This window comes from Myotis nattereri, assembly GCF_964212035.1.
Source record: "Myotis nattereri genome assembly, chromosome: 1".
Lineage (NCBI taxonomy): Eukaryota > Metazoa > Chordata > Mammalia > Chiroptera > Vespertilionidae > Myotis > Myotis nattereri.
Genome location: NC_138075.1, coordinates 77,166,602 through 77,192,347, shown reverse-complemented (window position 1 = coordinate 77,192,347; position 25,746 = coordinate 77,166,602). Strand labels below are relative to the sequence as shown.

The window sequence follows — 25,746 nt, the reverse complement described above, 5'->3', positions numbered from 1 at the left end:
CCCCCCCCCCCGCCCACCCTTAACAATCCCCTGGCCTCCCCTACCACCCAGTCTCTTATGTCCATTGGTTATGCTTATATGCATGCATACAAGTCCTTCGGTTGATCTCTTACCCTGCTCCCTCCTGCTCCCCAGCCCTCCCCGGCCTTTCTGCTGCAGTTTGACAATCTGTTTGAGGCAGCTCTGCCTCTGTATCTATTATTGTTCATAAGTTTATAATGGTCTTTATTATCCATGAATGAGTGAGATCATGTGGTATGTTTCCTTCATTGACTGGCTTATTTCACTTAGCATAATGCTCTCCAGTTCCATCTATGCCGTTGCAAATGGTAAGAGCTCCTTCTTTTATACAGCAGCATAGTATTCCATCATGTAGATGTACCAGTTTTCTAATCCATTCATCTGCTGATGGGCACTTAGGCTGTTTCCAGATCTTAGCTATGGTGAATTGTGCTGCTATGAACATATGGGTGCATATATCCTTTCTGATTGGTGTTTCTGTTTTCTTGGGATATATTCCTAGGAGTGGGATCACAGGGTCAAATGGGAGTTCCATTTTTAGTTTTTTGAGGAAACTTCATACTGTCTTCCATAGAGGCTGCACCAGTCTGCATTCCCACCAGCAGTGCATGAGTGTTCCTTTTTCTCCACATCCTCTCCAGCACTTGTCATTTGTTGATTTGTTGATGATAGCCATTCTGACAGGTGTGAGATGGTGCCTCATTGTTGTTTTGATTTGCATCTCTCAGATGATTAGTGACTTTGAGCATGTTTTCATATGTCTCTTGGCTTTCTGAATGTCCTCTTTTGAAAGGTGTCTATTTAGATCCTCTGCCCATTTTTTGATTGGATTGTTTATCTTCCTTTTGTTAAGTTGTATGAACTCCCTATAAATTTTGGAGATTAGGCCCTTATCAGATATGACATTGGCAAATATGTTCTCCCATGCAGTGGGCTTTCTTGTTGTTTTGTTGATGGTTTCTTTTGCTGTGCAGAAGCTTTTTATTTTGATGTAGTCCCATTTGTTCATTTTCTCTTTAGTTTCAAGTGCCCTAGGAGCTGTATCAGTGAAGAAATTACTTTGGCATATGTCTGAGATTTTGTTGTCTTTGGATTCTTCTAGAATTTTTATGGTTTCCCATTGAACATTTAAGTCCTTTATGCATTTTGAGTTTATTTTTGTGTATGGTGTAAGTTGATGGTCTAGTTTCGTTTTCTTGCATGTATCTGTCCAATTTTCCCAACACAATTTATTGAAGAGACTATCTTGGCTCCATTGTATGTTCTTGCCTCCTTTGTCAAATATTAATTGAGCATATTGGTTCGGGTTGATTTCTGGGCTCTCTATTCTATTCCATTGATCTATATGTCTATTCTTGTGCCAGTACCAGGCAGTTTTGAGAACAGTAGCTTGTAATATAGCTTGATATCTGGTATTGAGACCGTACCTATTTTGTTCTTTCTCAGGATCACTGCAGCTATTCGGGGTCTTTTTTCATTCCAGATGAATTTTTGGAAAGTTCGTTCTAGATCAGTGAAGTATGCCATTGGTATTTTAATGGGAAGTGCATTGAATTTATAGATTGCTTTGGGTAGTATGGACATTTTAATGATGTTGATTCTACCAATCCAGGAACACGGTATGTTCTTCCATCTGTTTATGTCTTCCTCTATCTCTTTTTTCAAAGTCCTGTAGTTTTCTGAGTAGAGGTCTTTTACCTCTTTAGTTAAGTTTATTCCTAGGTAGCTTAATTTTTTTGGTGCGATGGTAAATGGGATTTTTTTTTAGTCTCTCTTTCTGTAAGTTCACTATTGGTGTATAGAAATGCCATAGATTTCTTGGGGTTAATTTTGTATCCTGCTACATTGGCAAATTCATGTATTAAGTCTAGTAGTTTTTTGATGGAGTCTCTAGGGTTTTTTATGTATAATATCATGTCGTCTCCAAATAAGGACAGTTTTACCTCCTCTTTTCCAATTTCTTCTTGTTGTCTAATTGCAATAGCTAATACTTCCAGTACTATGTTGAACAGGAGTGGTGAGAGTGGGCATCCCTGTCTTGTTCCTGTTCTTAGGGAAAGTGGTGATAGTTTTTGTCCATTGAGTATGATGTTGGCTGTGGGCCTGTCATATATGGCTTTTATTATGTTGAGGTATTATCCTTCTACTCCCACCTTGCTGAGAGTTTTTATCAAAAATGGGTGTTGGATTTTGTCAAATGCTTTTTCTGCATCAATTGATATGACCATGTGTTTTTTTTCTTTCAATTTGTTTATGTGATGTATCACGTTTATTGATTTGCAGATATTGTACCATCCTTGCATCCCTGGGATAAATCCTACTTTGTCGTGGTATATGATCTTTCTGATGTACTGCTGGATCTTATTTGCTAAGATTTTGTTGAGAGCCGAAACCGGTTTGGCTCAGTGGATAGAGAGTCGGCCTGCGGACTGAAAGGTCCCAGGTTCGATTCTGGTCAAGGGCATGTACCTGGGTTGTGGGCATATCCCCAGTAGGAGATGTGCAGGAGGCAGCTGAAGAATGTTTCTCTCTCATCGATGTTTCTAACTCTCTATCTCTCTCCCTTCCTCTCTGTAAAAAATCAATAAAATATATTTTTTTAAAAAAAGATTTTGTTGAGGACTTTGGCATCTATGTTCATGAGGGATATTGGCCTGTAATTCTCTTTCATTGTGTTGTCTTTACCTGGTTTTGGTATGAGGGTGATACTGGCTTCATAGAATGAGCTTGGAAGTGTTCCTTCTTCTTGAATTTTTTGTAGTAGTCTGAGGAGGATAGGTTTTAGTTCTTCCTTGAATGTTTGGTAAAACTCCCCTGTGAAGCTGTCTGGTCCTGGGCTTTTGTTTCCTGGAAGCTTTTTGATGACTGCTTCAATTTCTTCCATAGTTATTGGCCTATTGAGATTTTTAGATTCTTCCTGATCAAGTTTTGGAATGTTGTATTTTTTTAGGAATATATCCATTTCCTCCAGGTTGTCTAGTTTGTTGGAGTAGAGTTGTCCATAGTATTTTTTAACAATCATTTGTATTTCTGTGGGGTCTGTTGTTATTTCGCCTCTTTCATTTCTGATTTTGTTTATTTGGGTCCTCTCTCTTTGCTTTTTGGTGAGCCTGGCTAGAGGTTTGTCAATCTTGTTTATCCTTTCAAAGAACCAGCTCTTGGTTTCATTGATTTTCTGTATTGTTTTTTTGGTCTCTATGTCATTTTTTTCTGCTCTAATCTTTATTATCTCCTTTCTGCTCACTCTGGGGTTTTCTTGTTGCTCTCTTTCTAATTCTTTGAGTTGTAGAGTTAGATGATTTACTACCATTTTTTCTTGTTTGTTGAGATAGGCCTGTAGAAGTATAAACTTCCCTCTCAGGACTGCTTTCATTGTTTCCCATAGGTTTTGGATTGTTGTGTTTTCATTTTCATTAGCTTCCAGGATGTTTTTAATTTCTTCTTTGATCTCGTTGGTAACCCAATCAATATTTAATAACATGCTATTCAGCTTCCAGGTGTTTGAGTATTTTGGGTTGTTTTTATTGTAGTTTATTTCTAATATTATGGCCTTGTGGTCTGAGAGGATGCTTGGTATGATTTCAACCTTCTTGAATTTGGGGAGACTTTGTTTGTGACCCAATATGTAGTCTATTTTTGAATCTGTCCCATGAGCACTTGAGAAGAACTTATATTTCGTCGCTTTGGGGTGAAGTGTTCTGAAGATGTCAATTAAGTCCATCTGATCTAGTGAGTCATTTAGGATTGCTGTTTCTTTGCTGGTTGTTTGTCTAGAGGATTTAGCCAGTGATGTCAGTGGTGTATTAAAGTCCCCTACTATGATTGTATTGTTGTCGATCTCTCCCTTGATATCTTCCAGGAGTTTTTTTTTATGTATTTGGGTGCTCCTGCATTGGGTGCATATATGTTTATCAGGGTTATATCATCTTGTTGTATTGATCCCGTTAGTATTATGAAATGGCCTTCCTTATCTCTTGTTATGGCCTTCACTTTGAGGTCTATTTTGTCCGATATAAGTATTGGTACCCCAGCTTTCTTTTCCTTTCCATTTGCCTGAAAGATATTTTCCATCCCTTCACTTTCAGTCTGTGTGAGTCCCTTCTTCTGAGGTGGGTCTCTTGTACACAGCAAATGTGTGGGTCATGGTTTTTTATCTATTCAGCCACTCGATGTCTTTTGGTTGGAGCATTTAGTCCGTTTACATTTATTTTTTTAAATTAAATCTTTATTGTTCAGATTATTACATTTGTTTGTCTTTCCCCCCCCATAACTCCCCTCCTCCCAGTTCCCACCCCACCCTCCGCCCTCACTCCCCACCCACTGTCCTCATCCATAGGTGCACGATTTTTGTCCAGTCTCTTCCTCCATCCCCCACACCCCTTTCCCCCACAACAATAGTCAGTCCATTCCCTTTCTATGCCCCTGATTCTATTATAATCACCAGTTCATTCTGTTCATCAGATTATTTATTCACTTGATTCTTAGATTCACTTGTTGATAGATGAATATTTGTTGTTCATAATTTGTACCTTTACCTTTTTCTTCTTCTTCCTCTTCTTAAAGGATACCTTTCGGAATTTCATATAATCCTGGTTTGGTGGTGATGAACTCCTTTAGCTTTTCCTTATCTGTGAAGCTCTTTATCTGACCTTCAATTCTGAATGATAGCTTTGCTGGATAAAGTAATCTTGGTTGTAGGTTCTTGGCACTAGATGTACTATAATATACTCTGAATATTTCTTGCCACTCCCTTCTGGCCTGCAAAGTTTCTGTTGAGAAATCAGCTGACAGTCGTATGGGTATTCCCTTGTAGGTAACTGAGTTTCTTTCTCTTGCTGCTTTTAAGATTCTCTCTTTGTCTTTTGCTCTTGGCATTTTAATTATGATGTGTCTTGGTGTGGTCCTCTTTGGATTCGTTTTGTTTGGGCTTCTCTGCACTTCCTCTTCCACTTCCTGGACTTGTAAGTCTATTTCTTTCACCAGGTAGGGGAAGTTTTCTGTCATTATTTCTTCAAATTGGTTTTCAATATCTTGCTCTCTCTCATCTTCTGTCACCCCTATAATTCTGATGTTGGTATGCCTGAAGCTGTCCCAGAGGCTCCTTATACTATCTTCATATTTTTGGATTCTTTTTTCATTTTGCTTTTCCGGTTGGGTGTTTTTTGCTTCTTTGTATTTCAAATCTTTGACTTGAATCTTGCGCTTCTCTGGTCTGCTGTTGGGAGTCTGTATAATATTTTTTATTTCAGTCAGTGTATGCTTAATTTCTAGTTGGTCCTTTATCACAACATCGAGGGTCTCATTAGATTTCTTGTACATCTCATTAAGTTTATAGGCAGTCTCTAGAAGACTCTTGAAAGACCTCAAAAGTGTGGTTTTGAATTTTATATCCAGCAGTCTGCTATCCTCCATTTCTGTCATTTGTGTCCTGTTTCTTTGTCTCGGCATTTTTTATGCTTTGCTGTGTGGATAGAGTGGCTTTCTGTGCTAAGTGTCCCAATTACCTGAGGAGGACACTCTTGGTGCACCCCCTTGTGGTCTTTGTGCACAGTCTTGTTGTAGCTAAGCCTTGATTGTTGTAGGTAACACTGGGAGGGATTTGAACTCCAGGCCAATTGGCTGTGAGAATCAGCTGTGTCTGCAGTGGGAGAACTTCTGTCCTGGATCTCTAGGGTGGTGCTAATCTAGCTTCTGCCTGAGGCTATCCAGCAAATGCCTCTGTGCAAGGCTTGGGTGGGGCGGGTCCCACGGGATCAACAGGGCGGGCGGGCGGGTGGCAGAATGAGCAGTTATGGCTGCTTTCAGTCCCATCCCCAGAGGCTCTGCCTCTCAGTGTCCCAGCAACCGCTGCAAGTACCTTGGAGTGAAAGCTGCCCTCGAGTTCCGACCAATGGCAGACAGTCCTGCTTCTCCCGTTTGAGTCTGGGTCCCAAGAGACTAGCCCGGAACTAGAGCTCAGACCCTGAGACTCCCTCCCGATTGAAACAGACAACCGCACCCTCAGCTGCCAGCCCACTCCGCACACACCTCCGCACCTTTGAATTTTACTTCAGCACCGCACCTCCTCTGAGTCTCCGTATGCTTTTCTCTTTCCTTCTAGTTGTAGAATTTCCCCTCAGCCAGCCTTCCTGTGGTTCTGGGTGATGTCCGTTCCGTCTTTTAGTTGTATTTTTGAAGTGGTTGTGCGAGGCAGCAATCTCCATTGTTTACCTATGCCGCCATCTTGGTTTCTCAGTCGTTTACATTTAAAGTTGTTATTGAAAGGTACTTGTTTGTAACCATTTCTTTTTTTGTGTGGCTGTTTTCTTTCTGAGCTTTTCTTTTTTCTTTTTACACCTGTCCCTTTAGCCTTTCTTGCATTGCTGGCTTGGTGGTGATAAACTCCCTTAGCCTTTTTTTTGTCTGTGAAGCTTCTTATTTCCCCTTCAATTTTGAATGATAGCCTGGCTGGATAGAGTATTCTTGGATTCAGTCCTTTGCTTTGCATCACTTTGTAAATTTCCGTCCATTCTTTTCTGGCCTGATATGTTTCTGTTGAGAAATCATTTGATAATCTAATGGGAGATCCCTTGTATGTAACTTTCCGTCTCTCTCTTGCAGCCTGTAAGATTCTCTCTTTGTCCTGAACATTTGCCATGGTAATTATGATGTGTCTTGGTGTGGGTCTTTTCGGGTTCACCTTGTTTGGGACTCTCTGGGCTTGTGTGACTTTTTTCTTCCCTATCTCAGGGAAGTTTTCTGCTATTATTTCTTCGAATAGGTTTTCTAATCCCCGTTCCTCTTTCTGTTATTCTGGCACCCCTATTATTCGTATGTTGTTTCATTTCATGTTGTGCCAAAACTTCCTTAGACTCTCCTCCTGTCTTTTAATTTTTTTCTCCAATTGAAGTACAGTTTGGGTGTGTTTTGCTTCCTTGTCTTCTAATTCACTGATTCGGTCCTCTGCTTTTCCTAGTCTACTGTTGATACTTTCAATGGTGTTTTTTATTGCAGCTATATCGCTCTTCATTTCTTCTTGGGTCTTACATAAGTTATTGATTTTTTCATCTGTTTCTTCTTGATTCTTGCATAAGTTGTTGATTTTTTCCTCCATCCGGTTTATGCACTCTAGGACCCTTATTCTGAATTCTTTTTCTGTCATGTTGCATGTCTCTGTATCGCTTAGCTGCTTTTCTGGTGAGCACTCCTATTCTTTCCTTTGGGGGTTTCTTTGTCTACCCATGTTTGATCTCACCGACATATCTAGATGTTGAGTCATTCAGTGGCTGCTCCCTGGGTGGCAGTGGCTTCTCGGGCTGTGGTTGCTCCCTGGGTGGTTGTGGTAGCAGCTGCTCCTCAGTTGGCAGCAGCTCCTCTGGTGGGTGCTGTTCACAGCTGTGGTGGCTCTTCTGGCTGGTGGGGGGAGGCTTCACGTACAGCTGCTGTTCCTCAGACAGAGGGTGTGGTGATCAGGAGGCTGCTGTGCTTGGATCTGCTGCGTTGATTTAAAGGCACAAAATACCACACAACAAGGCACAACGTAGCAGGCACTGAACACAAATGTATTCACCCCAAATAAAGGTGACCACACAGCTGCTGTTTCTCAGACAGAGGGTGTGGTGATCAGGAGGCTGCAGTTCCTTGAATGGGGGTGGGCTACACAAGCAGCTGCTACTCCTTCGAATTGTTACTTTTAATCTTCTTAAGCAGCCTCAGGGCAAGGTGTTTTCCAAAAGGGTGTGTCAACTGTCTTCCCCCCAGGCAAGGCAGATGTCTATCCCCCCAGGCAAGGCAGATGTCTATATGGCTGGGTGAGGGAATGACTGAGCTGAGGAAACTTGAGGTATCTGCCTTCTAAGCTCTATCCCCCGAGTCCCCAATGCTGGCCTCTGTTCTCACAGCTTCAGTCCTCTTCACCCTCCCTCTGCCAGAGCACAAGGTGGGTGGCTCCACAGGGAATGTTTGTGCCTTGGCCCTTTAAGAGGGTGCCTGAACTTTCAGCTGCCACTCCCTGGCAGACAGCACCCCACTGCTTTCCACAGCTTGATGCTATGTGGATACCCTCCTCAGCTTGGTGCTCTCTGCTGGGGAGCCCAGCTCTGGGACTAGATCCCAGAGTTCTCAGTGGCACCTCCCCCCGCCCCCCACCAGCTGAGACAACTCTCTGGGACTTCAGTTGCCCTCTGTGGGTCATGTCTCTGCCCCTCCTACCAGTCTCTATGCCGGCTCCACCTTTGGTCCTTGGGTATCAGGGTTCTCTCCTGCGAGTTTTCTGTTGATTATTCAGGAAGCCTTCTCGTATTTCAGTTGTAATTCCAGGCTGTTCCTGGAAGCATGGCCATGCAGCATCCTCCTACTCTGCCACCATTTTTAATCTCCCACATTGTACATATTTATTGATCAAAATAATTGATGCAATAGAGTGTTCTATAACAGGTTGCACAAATTATAACTGCTCATGTTGTGCCAGCTTCAAAAAATTATTAATAATTTGAGTTCAAACCAGTCACTTATCCACTACAACCCTCACTTTATCCATGTGTGAAATGAGAGTGTTTATTTACAGTGTTATTCAGTACTGAAATAGATAATATATGTAATAATCTAGATTGAGTGAACATCATTCAATAAAATTATTTTTCTTATACTTGGTATTTCTGGGAGGATAAGTCTAATAAAAACTTTAAAAACTATTACACGGGCTCCTTCCTTTGCCTTAAAAGTAGAACCACCTGCAGTTAACTGAAGAACTGACTCATATTCTTTTGCTTGTTCACCACCATGTATTTTTCAAAACCTTTTCCAGCAGACTAATTTGTATGTCATTTCTGTGCTGCTTGCAAGGCGACCTGCTTTGACAGGAAATTAGATACTGATATCTTTATCAGTTGTTTTAGTGATTCCATATTAGAGCTTTTTACCTATAAAGTGATTTCAGGGAAGAAATAAGGCCAAAAAAAAAAAGAAAAGAAAAGAAAAAGGTGAATGACAGAGCTGAAGAGTATTATTTTAGGACAGAAACAAGTTTTGGAACATACATTTGAAAACCCAAAGATGTGCAAAGCCTAAGGTTGGGGCAACATGCCTGCCCATGGAAGGGGTGGGGCTGCAGGCCCAGCTGCAGTTTGGGTACAGGCTGCAGATCACCTGGCAGCACTGTGCCCTTGCTGCACAGAGGTAGATGGCTGAGTCCTCCAGTTGGGAGGCTGTGATGCTCAGGGTACTGTACAGGTCCTTAGAATCCACTGTGGAGCTTAACCTCCCACTGTGCTTTGTCCCTGAAGTCATGTAAAATAGATTGATGAGGCCACCCCCAGGATTTTGTCGGAACCACTGCACTTGGTACATAGTAGCAGAAAAATTGCACCTCAGAGTAGAGCTGGTTCCCTCCTGGAGGCTCAGGACTGAAGGACTCTGCTGCACATTCATCCCTCTCACCCCTGTTTGGAAAGAGAAAAACAAACACAAATAATGTCACTGGGATGAATGATGCAGTTTCTAGACCTGTAAAATATCCCAAGAAACACCCAAAGACGACTGTCTAAGAGCTCTGTGTCAGCTCTCCCTTCCTCCAGCCCCCACTGTCAGCTGTGGAACACTCCCCAGCTCCCCATCTGGGACACCCGAACTCACAGCAAACCTGGGCCCACAGAAGCCCCAGCAGAGTCCCCAGGTGTCTTTCCATGACGTCTTGCCAAGTTGCTGTGGTGCCTTTGCCCCTGATCTGGAGGGTGCAGGGTCCTGGACCAAGGCAAATTTAGTTCCTGCACTCAGTATGTTTCACCAGATTCACTGAGGACCAATCACCTCTCAGCTCTGTCATTCATCTGAACAGCAAACTCCACCCACACTGGCCCAGTGAGATGGCACAGTCATCTCTCCAAAATTCTGGGTACAAACAGCGCATGAGGTTAAGAGGCAATATATACAATTTATGAAGATATAAAACTTTTTTCCCTTAAAACACTTATGTATGATAAGTTTGTGGTTAGTGTTTGAGGAAGAGGGTATAATGTTTCTGAAATAATCAAATTCTCAGTAGGTTACAAAGAACCTTGAAGAGTCCTAAAAAGAGTAATCTCGTTTCCCAAATTGCATAGTTTGACAAAGAATTATAGAATTCAGTTATATGAAAATTCTGATAAAGGATACTATCTCAGCATGTACTGTGTATTGCAGAAGTAAATGATTTTCTTGAAATCAGGAGAGTTCTAGAAAACAAAAGATATAGTCACCATCGACCTAAAAAATAAGTCCAATTGGCTTTGTGATAAATTAGATATCTTTATGAGGTCCACTCTGACTTAATTTCCACCTCTCCCCTTCTCCTGTCCACCTCTTGAGCACCCTGTTGATCCACATAGATGACCCTGCTCCAACCACACTTTACTGATTAACTTAAATATTGTCCTCTTTCTTTTCTGCTATTTTTGTTCCTTATTTTTTCCTCTATTTTCTTCTCTTAATTCTTGTTGCACTTACTTTCATGGAGATATACAAAAAGTCATATGTTTGTGATAATGCAATACTTTTCCAGGTTAGTGGGTTTTGGGACATTAATCCTAACAATTAAAAAATAAAAACAAGTTACAGATATATTTACTGTTAAGCTTCCATGCTCACAATGACCAGTAACATTCTTACTCCTGTATTTCTGCTCAGAGAATGACAATGGATTTATAAAGTATGGACTCCAGCTCTCTGATGTTACATAAAGTGGCAGAGCTGAAAAACTAACATGAACTTCACACAAACACTGTCTCTTCCTCCTCCCACCTCATCCTCTTTGCTGTCTATAATTTGACTGGCTCATAAGTTCATTTTCCTCCTCTCTTAACTGTTCAACCTGCTGGAACCATAAGAAGTCATTAATGAAAAGCCTACAGTGCCCCCTAGTGGGCTAAAATCATCAATATAGAAGACTTCAGACCAGCTAACTCAATAGTCACACAACCCCCAGCACCATTCACTCCGTGTTTCCTGATGAAGGAAATGCAGACAGAAAACAAAGTAACTAGCTAGATTGCATGGGGATAATAAATGAACCAAATCCTACTTTTAAAATATCATTTTATGAAAATTAATATCTTAAAATACTTTGGTAAGACTCATGTTGTGCTCCTTGTTTTCTTTACCTTAATTTGAAATAAATCCATAAAAATTTATTAAAGTTTTAGTGTAGAGGGAATAATTAACTAGATCTTAAGACTGTATAGTGAATCCAAGGTGGCTGCAGAGTAGTGGCTATTACACTCATCTCCCCTAGTACTAAACCAGATTTATAACTAAACTAGAGGCCCGGTACACAAAAATTTGGGCACTAGTGGGGGAGGTCCCTCAGCCTGGCCTGTGCCCTTTCGCAGTCTGGGACCCCTTGCGGGTTCTCCACCTGCTGACTTAGGCCCCCTCTCTGGGGGAATGGGCCTAAGCTGGCAGTCAGACATCCCTCTGGCAGCCCAGGAGCCCTCAGGGGATGTCCACCCTCCATTGAGGACCAGGCCTAAGCTTCAGTCGGGCATCATTAGCGCTGATGAGGAGGTGGGATAGGCTCCCGCCATCACTGCTGTACTGGCAGCCATCAGCCTGGTTAATGGCTGAGCAGAGTTCCCCATGTGGGAGCGCACTGACCACCAGGGGGCAGTTCCTGCATTGAGCATCTGCCCCCTGGTTGTCAGTGTGTGTCATAGTGACCAGTCATTCCCAGTTGTTCTGCTGTTAGAGTCAATTTGCATATTACCCTTTTATATATGCCTGGTGCATGGGTGGGGGCTGGCTGGTTTGCCCTGAAGGGTGTCCTGGATCAGGGTGGGGGGTCCCTCTGAGGTGCCTGGCCAGCCTGGGTGAGGGTTTGAGGGCCATTTTCAGGTTGGCCACAGCCCCTTCTAGGTGGGAGTCCCTGCTGGGGTGCCTGGCCAGCCTGGGTGAGGGGCTGAAGACTGTTTGCAGGTTGGTCAACCCCCCCCCCCCCCCAGCAGAGACCCTTACCCCATGAGATCATGGCCAGCCTGGGTGAGGTGCTGATGGCTGTTTGCAGGCTGGCCACAGTCCCTTTAGGGTGGGGGGTCCTGCTGCAGTGCCTGGCTAGTCTGGGTGAGGGCTGATGGCTGTTTGCAGCCTGGCCAAGGTCCTCAGTGGGACCATCACCCCATGAGTGTGTGGCCAAGCCTTGGTGAGTGGCTGATGGCTGTTTGCAGGCTGCCAAGCCCCCCAGCAGGGACCCTCACCCCATGAGGGTGTGGCCATCCTGGATGAGGGGCTGATGGCTGTTTGCAGGCTGGCCACGGCCCCTAGCCACCCAAGCTCCCAGTGGAGGCTGGCTGGAAACAGGTATCTGAGATTTATTTATCTTCTATAATTGAAACTTGGTTGCCTTTAGGGGAGGCCAGAGCCGGCCAGGGCAGACAGGAAGCTTGGCATCCTCCATCACTGGGGTAACCAAGCTTCCTGCTTGCTCCAGCTCCCTGGCTGCCGGTCGCCATCTTGGTTGGGTTAATTTGCATATAGTCTCTCTGATTGGCTGGTGGACGTGGCTTGGGGTGTAGCAAAGATACGGTCATTTTGCATGTTTCTCTTTTATTAGATTAGAATATAGATCAATCGACCTGAAGAACAGCTGAACAGAAGTCTTATAACCAAGGATTTACAGAAGAAGACTGGTAAGAAAAGAAGAGATGCACAAAGGGCTGGTTCCATACCCATGTGCGGCAGTTGAGAATCTGGAGAGATACCTTGCTGCATAGGTCCCCCATGAGGAGCAAAGGTACCCAACCCCATGCCAGTGAATCAATGAAGCAAGGTAACATTCATCTCGGGTAAAAACTGCTGTTGGACATTTAACCCTGCTATCCTGGCTTCTGTTCACACTTGCTTGCTTTAACAATAGGGCAGTTACCTCAGTTTCCAGATTGAGACCTGGAAACTCACATAAATCACCCCATTATGTTGCCAGCCCACATTATGACTTTACAAAGGTTATTCTCCTGTGCCTGAGAACCAGAACCACAAAAATTGCTCAAATTGCTTTAGTCCCTTTTCCGTTGACTCAGTTGCTTTGGGAATGTTTACCATTGACAGGGTAGCTCTGGGAACGTTTTCCGTTGACTCAGTGGCTCCAAGAACTAAAACTATAATTAATCCTTAGAGATAACTAACTTGCTCAATTTAGCTTCTGTAACAAACTGCTTTTGCAAAACTAGTTCCTCATTCCAACCCTAGGGTTGTAATTACTGCCTTTGCGATTTTTGCCTTTATAAGCCTAATGCTACTGCCAATCCGGACTACGAGATTTGGAGAGGTAAAGCCCCCTCATAGCCGCCAGCATTTGAATAAATGATTCCTTAATTTGACTTTTGACTTGTGGCATTCTTTCTGTGATTCTCGGGGTACACTACAACACCAGGATCTCCTGATCAGAGCAGTAGAGCCAGAAAGAGGAGCCGGCTGTGAAAATCAGTGGGGATTCTTTCCACCAGGAAAAGGTTGGAGTCAGCTAGAGACTCAGGTGCTCTCTGAAAGGGCCAGTGCATAGGATCTTGTTCTCAGCCACTCACAGGGCTTTGTGTGTGTGTGTGGGGGGGGGGGGGGGGGCGGGGAAGGGTGACTCAAAACAAATGGATTCATACAGAGGGAACTAGGTTGCGTGGCCTGAGGAGAGATCTGGAGGGTCATCCCCCAAGGTGCCTGTGCTAAATCCTTATTCTGTACTGCCCACAGATGCCATCTTCCTGGGTGGAGCACTCCTATCCTTACAGCACCATCCTAAGGGAGTGCACTAACCTGGTTCTCCTGACTTCCTATGGCCCCACCTTGTCAAGGTTTCAGCCCACAGAAAAGTCTGCTACAGCTTGGGCACAGTGTGGTCTGCCTTAGGGAACAATTAAGGAGACTCAGGTGAACCCAGTTATTATTGGAGACTCGAGGTGTCATTGAATTGTGTGGCTCTGAAACAAACGCCATTTCTCCACCCTCTATGTGCCACTAGGGCTGCTGCCCACAGGAAACCCACTAGCCCCATGCTCACAACTCCCAGTGACCCCTCCTCGCTGAGCTCAGACATGGCAAAAGTCTGCTGGTTGTGCCCAGCCAGGACCTTCGTGCTCTTTTTTTTATGGAGGAGCTCTTGTTGGAGACTCAGACACTGACCTGTGTGGCTCCAGAGAAGAGGCCTTTTCCCCTCTGCAACCACCAGCACAGTCCCCCAATGGGAGATCCACTAACCCCAGCCTCCTGACCCCCAGGGGCCCCTTCTTGCCAAGCTCATGCCCTGCAGAAAAGTCTGCTGGCTTCACCCAACCTGGATCTGCAATGTGCACTTTTCAGGGGAGTTCTGGCCAGAGACTTGAGCAGACACTGAGTGATGTGTATTTGGAACAGGGGCCACTTCCCCTCGCCCCGCCCCCATGAGTACCTGACCAGTGTCACACCCCCCCCCCCCACTAAAAAAAGAGATCCCCTAGCCCTGCCTGCCCAACTCCCAGTTGCCCCACTCTTCTGAGCTCACATCTTATAAAAGAGACAGTGGGCTGAGGCAGCCTAAAGTTACTCTATAGACTTTGGAAGGTTCTCAAGGAAGCCATGGGGGTGATGGGGAAACCCACAGGTGTAGGTGATCTTGGGCCTTTTGCTGACTTGCCCCTGGGCTCAGAGCTGGTGGAAGCTGACCTTGGTGCATAGATTGGTCCCTCCCCCACACACCTAGGCCCACCGGAGGCAATCACAAACTGTGATCATGTGGTAGCTCTAGACAGGCATCCCAAGGCTGGTTACAGTCAGCATTTGACATTGACCTGTACCAGAGTCCCTCTCAAGAGGTCCCTGAACCATTGCAACCAATGATGGGCTTAGGACCACAATAGAGCACTACCTAACTACACATCTGAGTGACACACCCAAAGGGCGATCCAGGCAGGCCTCAGACCTGCTGGGGCCAACTCCATTGGTGGAAGCAGTCCATACATTATGGGTGAAGTCAATCCTTGTAGTCAGTCAGCCTGAGGGTTAACCCCACTCACAAATGGGCCAACAACAATTAAGACTCAGCTACAAATGGATGACTCACATAACCCACATCAGGGACAGTCATGTAGTACCTAGCTTAGCTGATCAGGAAGATTGTGACACTGAGCCCTACAAGACACCTACTTGGTAAGGCCACCGTACCAACATTGGGAGACATAGCAGATATACCTAATACACAGAGACAAATACAAAAAGGCAGACAAAATGGGGAGTCAAAGAAAGATGCCCTAAATAAAACAAGAGAAATCCCCAGGGGGAAAAAAACTAAATGAAATGGAGGCAACCAGGCTACCAGTGTAGATTTCAAAACAATGGTTACAAGGATTCTCAAGAAACTTAAGGGAAGAATGACGAACTCAGTGAGAACTTAACAAGATAGTAAGAATTAAAAATGGCATAGAAACCATAAAAAAAAAACACAGAAATGAAGGATACACTGGAATAAATCAACATCAGATTAGATGAAGCACATGGTCAAATCAACAATTGAAAGGACAATATATCAGAAAACACCCAAGCAGAGCAGCTTACATAAGGAAAGTCCAAGAGGCTTCTGGGACGTCAAACATAACAAAAGACACATCATAGGGGTAAAAGAAGAATAAGAGAGAGAGTTCAAGGGATCAAGAAACAATTTGAGGCCCAGCCCATGTGGCTCAGTGTTGAGAATCTCTATGAACCAGGAAGTCTTGATTTGATTCCTGGTGGGGACACATGCCCAGGTTGTGGGCTCAATGCCAAGTGGAAGGCATACACACAGCAGCTGCTCAATGATTGATTATTGATGTTTCTAACTCTCCCTTCTCCCCACATCTCTGAAATCAATAAAAATATTTTTTAAAGAAACAATTTGAAAAAATAATGACAATTATTCTCTTGGGAAATCCAAGATGGTTGCAGAGTAGCTTGAAGCTCCATCCACTTGCTCTCAGCCCCAGAACAAATTTCCAGCTAAACTGCAGAGCAATCACCTTGAAAATCCAGTTGAAGTGTAGCTGATCTGAAATTTTATAAACAGGAGCATGGAGGAAGACAGGAGGAGACACGGAAAGGGTGGGCTTCCTCACGCAAGTGCAATGGCTGGGAAGCTGGTGGGGGTGGGGTAATTGTAGCAGCAGAGCTCCCTACCCCTGGGATCATGGAGTCTCAGCCCCACTCAGGGATCCCAATTCAGAGCAACAGAGATTAGAAGGGGAGCTGGCATATCATCGAGCAGTGGGAATCAGTAGGGACTTGGTTAACCTGGGAGACTCAGACCACACCATCCCAGGAAGAAGCTATCCCATTGTTTTAACACCAGTCTCAGATATTTATCCCAGTCTGTGACTTCTGGAGGGGCCATGCAGTAATGCTCCAGCTGGCGGAGGAGTCTGCTCAGACACCCTTCATTGACTTTGAGGGGCCCTCTATTCTCTGTAAGGACTTTGGGCAGAGAGCTGGTTTAAGACGAGGCTGAGTTACTTGGGAAAGAAGATTGGTCTTGCCCACCTTCAGTGCACGGGCAGCACACCTCACCCACCTGCTGAACTGTTCAGTCTACCTGGACATGCTCTGTTCCAAGGCAAAGGGAAACAAACAGCACTGGGTTGGAAATCTGGGCCTGCCCGGCCCAATCTGACAGCACAGGGGAGCTGGGCATCTGGCCAGTTCGGAGCCCAGTGGACCTGGGACTTTCAGCCCCAACTTGCGGTTGCCAGCTCCACAGAGATATTGGACTGCCAAGTGAGGATGATTGTTTGATCTCCTCCTGCTTAGTTAGGCAGCGCAGGGTGCCCATGAACCCTGCAATGCTGGTTTTTTGTGACTGAGTCTCCTAGGTGGGCTTCTGTCCGGGAATCATACAGGCAAGTGCTGGGCACTGTGGCTGCATTAGGGTAAGCAGATCTGAGGTCAGTCCACAAAATCCTGGGAAGAACATACAGGTTGTATGCACTACCCGAAATGGGAGACTGTTTGAATCACCCTTGGACCCAGATACCCTCACTGAGTGCCGTTCCGAGGGGAAAGGAAGAGCAGCTCAGAGTAGGGACATTCAAAGTGTGAGACCTGAGGCAATCCCAACCTCTGGACTTCAGAGAACCCAAACACCAGACTACTAGGGCCCCCGCCCTATCCGAGATTTGGACAGGTGGCCGAGGGCCAGACTAGGACAGTCTCTAACATTGACTTTCATTAAAGAACCTGACAGGAAGCAGGGACTGGCACACCAAATGGCCAGCTTCACACAATATCATAGGAGGATCCAACATGTTTCACAAACAGCATATCCAAAGGGTGATGGTAACAGGCACAAAAATCTGCTGAGGCAAACCCTGCTTTTTTTTTAATGATTTTTTTTACTTTAAACATATTTTATTGATTTTTTACAGAGAGGAAGGGAAAGGGATAGCGAGTTAGAAACATCAATGAGAGAGAAACATCGACCAGCTGCTTCCTGCACACCGCTTACTGAGGATGTGCCCACAACCAAGGTACATGCTCTTGACCGGAATCGAACCTACGAGCTTTTAGTCTGTAGGCCAATGCTCTATCCACTGAGCCAAATTGGATAGGGCGCAAACCCTGCTTTTATCTTTTTTAAACTTTTCTTTATTTTTTCTTTTCTATTTCAGTTTTTTCTCTTATTTCCTTTTGTCTCTCATATCTGTTATTTGTCCTTTCTTTTTCTTCTTTTTCTCTTTTACTATTTTTTTCATTTTCTTATACTATTCTTTATTTTATTTCTACTTTTTATCTTTCTTCTTTCCTTTCATATTCTCTTTTTAGCTTCTTTTTTTCTTCTCTAATTGTTTTTGTATCCTTCTCTTTTTTTTGTCTCTTTCTTCTTATTTGTTCTTCTTGTTATTTTTGTTGGTTTTGGTTTTGTTTTGTTCTGTTAGCACCTGGACAACAGTTTGCACAGCATGATAGATGTTGACCCTCACAGTCAGCCAGGCTGAGGGTAGAGCCCACCTACTAATGGGACAACAATAATCAAGACCCAATTACAACAGGAGGGCCCACCTAGCCCACACAAGAGACATTCCTAGAGCACCCAGCTCAAGAGATGAAGAAGATTACTGGATCCAACAGGACATCCACAATAGTAGGTCATCGCACCAAGACTGAGAATCATAGCAATTCTGTCTAACACACAGAAACAAACACAGAGAGACAGCCAATACTGGGAGACAAAAAAACTAGCCCAAATTGAAAGAATCAGAGAAATCTCCAGAATAGACCTAAATGAAATGGAGGGAAAGAAATTTATCAGAAACAAAGTTCAAAGTAAGGGTTATAAGGGATCTCAACAGCATAAAATGGACATAGAAGCCTAGAAAGATAACCAGTTGGAAATGAAGATGAACATATCTGAAATTAAAAATACACTGGAAGGAATAAGCAGTAGACTCAATGAAGCAGAGTATCAAATCAGCAAATTAGAAAACAAGGTGGAAAAAATTCACTTAGAGCAGCAAAAAGAAAAACAATTTAAAAACATGAGGACAGTTTAAGAAAATTTTAGGACAACATGAAACATAACAACATCTGCATAATAGGCTACCAGAAAAAGAAGAAAGTGAGCAAGGGATAGAAAACTTGTTTGAAGAAATAATGACAGAAAAATTGGTGAAGGAAAATTCACACAAGTTTAGGAAGCACAGAGTTCCAATCAAGATGAACCCAAAGAGACCCCCAATAAGACACATCATAATTAAAATGGCAAATGTTAAAGACAAAGAGAAAATATTAAAGGCAGCAAGAGAGAGACCTACAAAGGAGTTCCCCAAAGGCTGTCAGCTGATTTCCCAACACAAATACTAGAGGGATTAGCATGAAGTTTTCAAAGTAATGAAAAGCAAAGATTTCCCAGGCAAAAAAAAAAAAAAAAAAAAAGAGGGGGGGATTGGGGGAAGATGCTAAAGGAGTTCATTTCAAGCTTTGCAAGAAATTTTCAAGGGACTGTTGTAATAACAAGAAATAGAGAGAACAATGTAGAGATAAAGAAAAAGTGGCAATAAATAAGTACCTATGGATAATAAACTTAAATGTAAATGTATTAAATGCTCCAATCAGAAGACATAAGTTAGTTTAATAGATAAGAAAACATGACCCATATATAGAATGTGTACAAGAAACCCGCCTCAGAATAAAAGATTGAAACAGACAGAAAGTGAAGAAATGGGAAAAAAAAAAATATTCCATGCAAATGGAAATGAAAAGAAAGCTAGGGCACCAATACTCATATCTGACAAAATAGACTTCAAAACAAAGGCTATAACAAGGGAGAAGGAAGGATACTACATAATATTAAAAGGATTATTCCCACAAGAGAATATGATCCTGGTAAATATATAGGCACCCAAAATAAAAGGACCTAAATATATTTTTAAAAACTCTTGGAAGACTTGAAGGGAGAGATTGATGACAAGACAGTCATAACATAGCATGGGACTTTAACACCCCACTGGCATCACTGGATAGACCTTCTAGACAAAAAAATCAACAAGGAAACAGTGGCCTTCAACACCACACTAGATCAGATGGATTTCATTGATATTTACAGAACATTTAGTCCCAAAGCAGCAGAATACACATTCTTCTCAAGTGCCCATGGATCATTCTCAAAGATAGCTCTCAAAGATGTTAGGTCATAAAATAAGTCTTTATAAATTTAAGAAAATTGGAATCATATCAAGCATCTTCCTAGATCATGTGGCATGAAACTAGAAATCAACTACAATATTTAAAAACTCAAAAACATTCAAACACAGGGAGACTACACAGTTTGTTATTAAAACATGAATAGACTACCAATGCGATCAAGGAAGAAATCAAAAAGTCCTTGAAACTAATGAAAATGAACACCCAACAACCCAAAATCTATGCAACACAACTAAAGCAGTGCTGAGAGGTAAGTTCATGCCATTACAGACCTAACCAAAAAAAAAAAAAAAAAGGCCTCTAATAAACTATCTAAGACTACAGCTAAAAGAATTAAAAAGGGAACAACAACAAAAGCCCAGAGTGAGTAAAAGGAAGGAAATAATAATGATCAGAGTAGAAATAAATGGCACAGAGACTAAAAGTGCAGAAGATCAATGAAACCTAGAGGTGGTTGTTTGCAAAGATAAATAAGATTCTGAACCTTTAGCATGACTTATTAAAACACAAAGAAAAAGGATCCAAATAAATAAAATCAGAAATGAAAGAGGTGAAGTAACAAATGACATCACAGAAATGCAAAGAAAAATACTTTGAAGATTTATATGACAACAAACTGGGCAAATTGGACAAATTCCTAGAAATATATAATCTGCCAAGACTCAGTCAGGAAGAATCAGAAAACTTGAATAGGCCAATAACAGGGGTGAAATTGAAGCAGTAATCAGAATATTCCCAGTAAACAAAAGCCCTGGACTGAACGGCTTCACAGGTGAGTTTTACCAAACATTCAAAGAACAATTAACACCAACCCTCCTCAAACAGTTCCAAAAACTTCAAGTGGAGGAAAGACTTCCAAGCTCTTTTTACGAAGCCAACATTATCCTAAATCCAAATCCAAAAAGATATTACCAAAAAAAAAAAAAAAGAAATGTATAGGCCAATATCCCTGATGAAAATAGATGCTAAAATTCTCAAAAAATATTAGCAAATAGGATCCAGCAATACATGCAAAAGATCATACATAATTATCAAGTGGGATTTATTCTGATGAAACAAGGATTGCTCAATATTTGCAAATCAATAAACATGATACACCACATAAACAAACTGAAGGATAAAAATCACCTGATAATATCAATAGATGCATAAATAGCATTTGGGAAAATCCAACATTAACTTATGATAAAAACTCTCTGCAAAGTGGAAATAGAGGGATCATACCTCAATGTAATTAAGGCCATATATGACAAACTTACAGCCAACTTCATACTTAAGGCCAAAAAGAGGACATACAGATGGCCAATAGACACATGAAAAAATGCTCAAAGTCACTAATCATCAGAGAGATGCAAATTAAAACTACAGTGGGGCCTTGACTTATGAGTTTAATTCGTTCAGAGACTGAGCTCGTTAATGTGCTCATTAGGAGCTCGTTAACTCAAATTACTCTGTTAACTCAAAGCAAAAAATCAGCTGAGAGACAGCTGGTATCTCAAAAAACTCGTTAGTCGGGACACTCGTAAGTCAAGGCCCCACTGTACAATGAAGTTTCACCTCACACCTACCAGAAAAGTTATCATCAATATATTAACAAACAACAAGTGCTGGAGAGAATGTGGAGAAAAGGGAACCCTAGTGCACTGCTGGTGGGAATGCAGACTGGTACAGCCAATGTGAAAAACAGTATGGAGGTTCTTCAAAAAATTAAAACTGGAACTGCCTTTTGCCCCAGTGATCTCATTTCTGGGAATATATCCTAGGAATCTCGAAACACCAATCAGAAAGAATATATGCATCCCTATGTTTGTAGCAGCATTATTTACAATACCTAAGATTTAGAAACAGCCCAAGTGCCCATCAGCAGATGAGTAGATAAAAAGCTCTGGTACAGCCCTAGTTGTTTTGGCTCAGTGGGTAGAGTGTCAGCCTGCAGACTGAAGGGTCCCGGGTTCGATTCTGGTCAAGAGCACATGCCCGGATTGTGGACTCAATCCCCAGTCAGGAGCTTGCAAGAGGCAGCCAATCAATGATTCTCTCTCATCATTGATGTTTCTATCTCTCTCTCCCTCTCCCTTCCCCTCTGAAATCAATATATTTTTTAAAAAGCTGTGGTACATTTACACAATGGCATACTATGCAGCTGTAAAATAGAAGAATCTCTTACCCTTTGAGACAATATGTCAGACTGGAGACTATTATGCTAAGTTAAATCAGCCAATAGAAAAAGGCAAGTATCACATGATTTCACTTATAAGTGGAATCTAAAGAACAAAATGAACTGATGAACAAAATAGTGCATGACAGGGGGCGGCGCCCCAACTCCCCAATCAGCCCTGCTCTGAGCCTGACCAGGGGCTGCACCTAGGGATTGGGCCTGCCCTCTGCCACCCAGGAGCAGGCCTAAGCTAGCAAGTCGTTATCTCCCGAGGGGTCCCAGACTGTGAGAGGGCACAAGTGGGGCTGGGGAATACCCCTCCCACCCCGCCGCAGTGCACAAATTTTTGTGCACCAGGCCTCTAATATATATATATATATATATATATATATATATATATATATATATGGAAAAATATTCACTGGTGAGGATTAACAAAACAAACAAACAAACAAACAAAAAGCCTTCCTGTGTCTTAAATACATATGGTATATGGAGGTCTATTTATTATAACTCTCTATTAATGTGCATACAATATTGTAAATTTGTATTGATATTTTATAATAAAATCCACCACAGTGGATCAAACAGTCACAGACACTCAGCAGCCAGGCTCCTTGCGCAGAGTTTGTGCTCAGCTCCCCCTGCAGTTTCTGTCACTGTGTCACTCTGCGCACAGTAGTACATTGCAGAATCTGACTGGTGGACTGAGGCTTTCTCCAAGTGGAAGGCATTTGGTTGTTTTTGGTATGTGGCTACAAATCCTTTGCTGCTTCCATTCTCGTTGACCCTTGTGGCTTTCAGGAGGAGCTGTGGACCTTCTCCGGGATACTGAACATACCAGAAAAGAGCAGGATACCCTGTGCTTTCATAGGAACAATTCACAGTCAGGGGAGCCCCTTCTGAGAGGGTCACTTGACCTTTTGTCTGGGTCACCGAGTCTCCATGGATTCGTCCTGAGGAAAAATAAAAGAGAACTCTGTCACCTTGGGCATGAAGCTCTTCAACAAAATTAAAGTTAAAGAATTTGCTGACATAATAGAAGAAATATTCCATATTTAAGAGGTGTGTTACTTACCAAGCACTAAGAGCACCACAGCCACTAAGCCCAGAGAAGAGTTCATCTCTACAGCATCATCTAAATAATGTTCTTGACTCTTAACATGAAGAAATGCTGAAGTCACAGTGAAATGATAAATATACTAGTGAGCCTGTATTTCACACAGGAAATGTGTTTGTGTTGGGAAGCTGCACCCCCTAGTGGACAGGGATTGCAATCTTTCTTAGGTTACCACCCAAATACCACAGTTCTCATCTGTGACACTGAGGCACATGTCAGTTCTCAGCTGCGTTTAGAAATCTAAACAATGACTATCCGAAGCTCTCAGGTCTTTTTTTTCCTTATGACAATACCTGACATGCAAGTACTTTAACAGCGCATGCAGGGTATTCCTGAAGTTGGAAGATAGCAATTTTTTTTGAGCATTTTAATACAGTACTATATATTCTCAAGTACCTGTTGTGGGCCTGCCTAGAATCCACTGAATCAGAAAGGATTTGGGGTTGAAATCAGAAGAAGTAATACAAAGTCTTTATTGAGTGAGTCTTCACTTTTCAGTACTGTACCCCAATATAGAACACTGACTGACATTTATTAAGTGCCTACTAAATATTTGCTAAATTGAACTGAAATAAGCAGTCTTTCATTGAAAATTCACTACTACATCACATACAATATTTCCTTAGTCTTAAAATATAAACAATTGTAAGATATATTTTCTTTATAATAAAAAATTTCAGGAGAAAAAAATCAAATGAATTTCAGAATCATTTTTTAAGTATGAATCCTAGACAGAAGAAACATCATAATTGAAGTTAGATCATCAATAAAGAGTGATCTGAGATCAATATCTTAATCTCCTACTGTTTTGTTCATTCCAAAATAAGATAACTAAGCAATGTGAGTCAGGCCAGAAGTACAAACCCTATAGTCTTACTGCAGATCTAGCATAAAAAAGGCTTTCTACTTTGGAAATTAACCCCTTATCAGGTGTAACCGTGGTGAATATGTTTTCCCCTACACTGGGTTCCCTTTGCATTTTCTTTTGCTGTGCAGAAGCTTTTTAACTTGATGTAGCCCCGTTTATTTATTTTTCCCTTTGTTTCTCTTACCCTAGGAAATGCATCGACAAAATTTCTGCTATGTGAGATGTCTGCAGTTTTACTGCCTATGTTTTCTTCTAGGATTGTTATGGTTGTGTGTCTTACATTTAAGTCTTTTATCCATTTTGAGTTTATTCTTGTGTACAATATAAGTTGGTGACCTATTTTCGTTTTTTGGTTTTTTGCATCTACTTGTCCAATTTTTGCAACACCGTTTATTGAGGAGACTGTATTATATGCTCTTGCCTCCTTTGACAAATATTAATTGATCATATTGGCGTGGGTCTATTTCTGGGGTCCCCGTTCTGTTCCATTGGTTTATATGCCTGTTATAGTGCCAGTACCAGGCTGTTCTGATTACAAAATCTTTGTAGTATAATTTGATATCCAGAATTGTGATCCCTCCAACTTTGAACTCATACAACTTAACAAAAGAAAATCAATCCAATTAAAAAATGTGCAACAGACCTGAATACATACTTCTTCAAAGAAGACATACAGACGACCAATAGACATAGGGAAAAAATGCTCAAAGTCACTAGTCATCACAGAGATGTAAATTAAAACTACTATGAGGTACCACCTCACACCTGCCAGAATGGCTACCATCAATAAATCAACAGACAATAAGTGCAGATGAGGATAGAGGAAAAAGGGAACCCTAGTGCACTGCTGATGGGAATGCAGACTGGTGCAGCCACTGTGGAAAACAGTATGGAGTTTCCTCAAAAAATTAAAAATGGAACTGCCATTTAACCAAGGATCCTACTTCTGGGAATATAATCTAAGAAAACAGAAACACCAATCAGAAAGAATATAAGCACCCCTATGTTCATAGTAGCATTATTTACAATAGCTAAAATCTGAAAACAGCCCAAGTGCCCATCAATGGATGTGTAGATAAAAAAAATTGTGATACATTTACACCATGGAATACTATGGGGCTATTAAAAAAGGATTTTGACCTTTTGTGACAGCATGGATGGAGCTGGAGAATATTATGCTGAAGGAAATAAGCCAGTCAGAGAAAGACTAATATCACATGATCTCACTTATATGTGGAGTCTACTGAGCATAATAAAATGACTAACAAAACAGGCCCAGAAACTTGGATTCATGGAGCAGGCTGACATATCTCTGAGAGGGCTTGGGGGGCAGGGTGATGGGAAGAGAATAACCGAAGAACTTTTGTACATATATTCATAACCAACAGACACAGACAATAGTGTAAGGAAGGTCGGGCTGAGGCGGGGGCTTAGAGGAGGGGGACTAAGGAGGGTGGGGATTGGAGGACATCTGTAATACTCTCAACAATAAAAAATAAAATAAAATTTTAAAAATGCTTTCTACAACCATCTATCTGCCACATTCTGTGGACATAACTTTAATCAAATAATGTCCCCCTACAGGTAGACCAGGAGCTGAGGATTTGTATCAGTAGCCTGGAGCATAAGTTATAACTCTCTTCTTCATCAGCTATCAAGTTGTGGGAGATATACCAGCTGATATTCATCCAACAGCTGATAATACAATCAATGTGTGAGTGATTTAAAATGGTAGATTCTGGGATCTCAACAATAACTTCATCAAACATTTCCAGGACTGAGACCCACTAATATGAACATTTTAAAGCTCCTGAAGGTGGTTTTGCTACAGCCAGTCTGATACCTATTTATAAGATTTCATTTGTGGTAACTGTCCTAGACCAAGGTGGTTCTCAAAGACCAGAGGAAGCTCTGGGATCAGCATGGGGTAATGTCCCT

The 25,746-nt window shown here is 42.2% G+C and overlaps 1 gene segment (V, D, J or C); it reads right to left on the bottom strand.

The window, feature by feature from the left end:
- Positions 1-22,411: 22,411 nt before the first annotated feature.
- LOC308522257 (T cell receptor alpha variable 9-2-like) lies at positions 22,412-22,944 on the bottom strand. The segment is given in 2 exons: positions 22,899-22,944; positions 22,412-22,776 (listed from the first exon to the last, which is right to left on the bottom strand).
- Between the last annotated feature and the right edge of the window lie 2,802 nt (positions 22,945-25,746).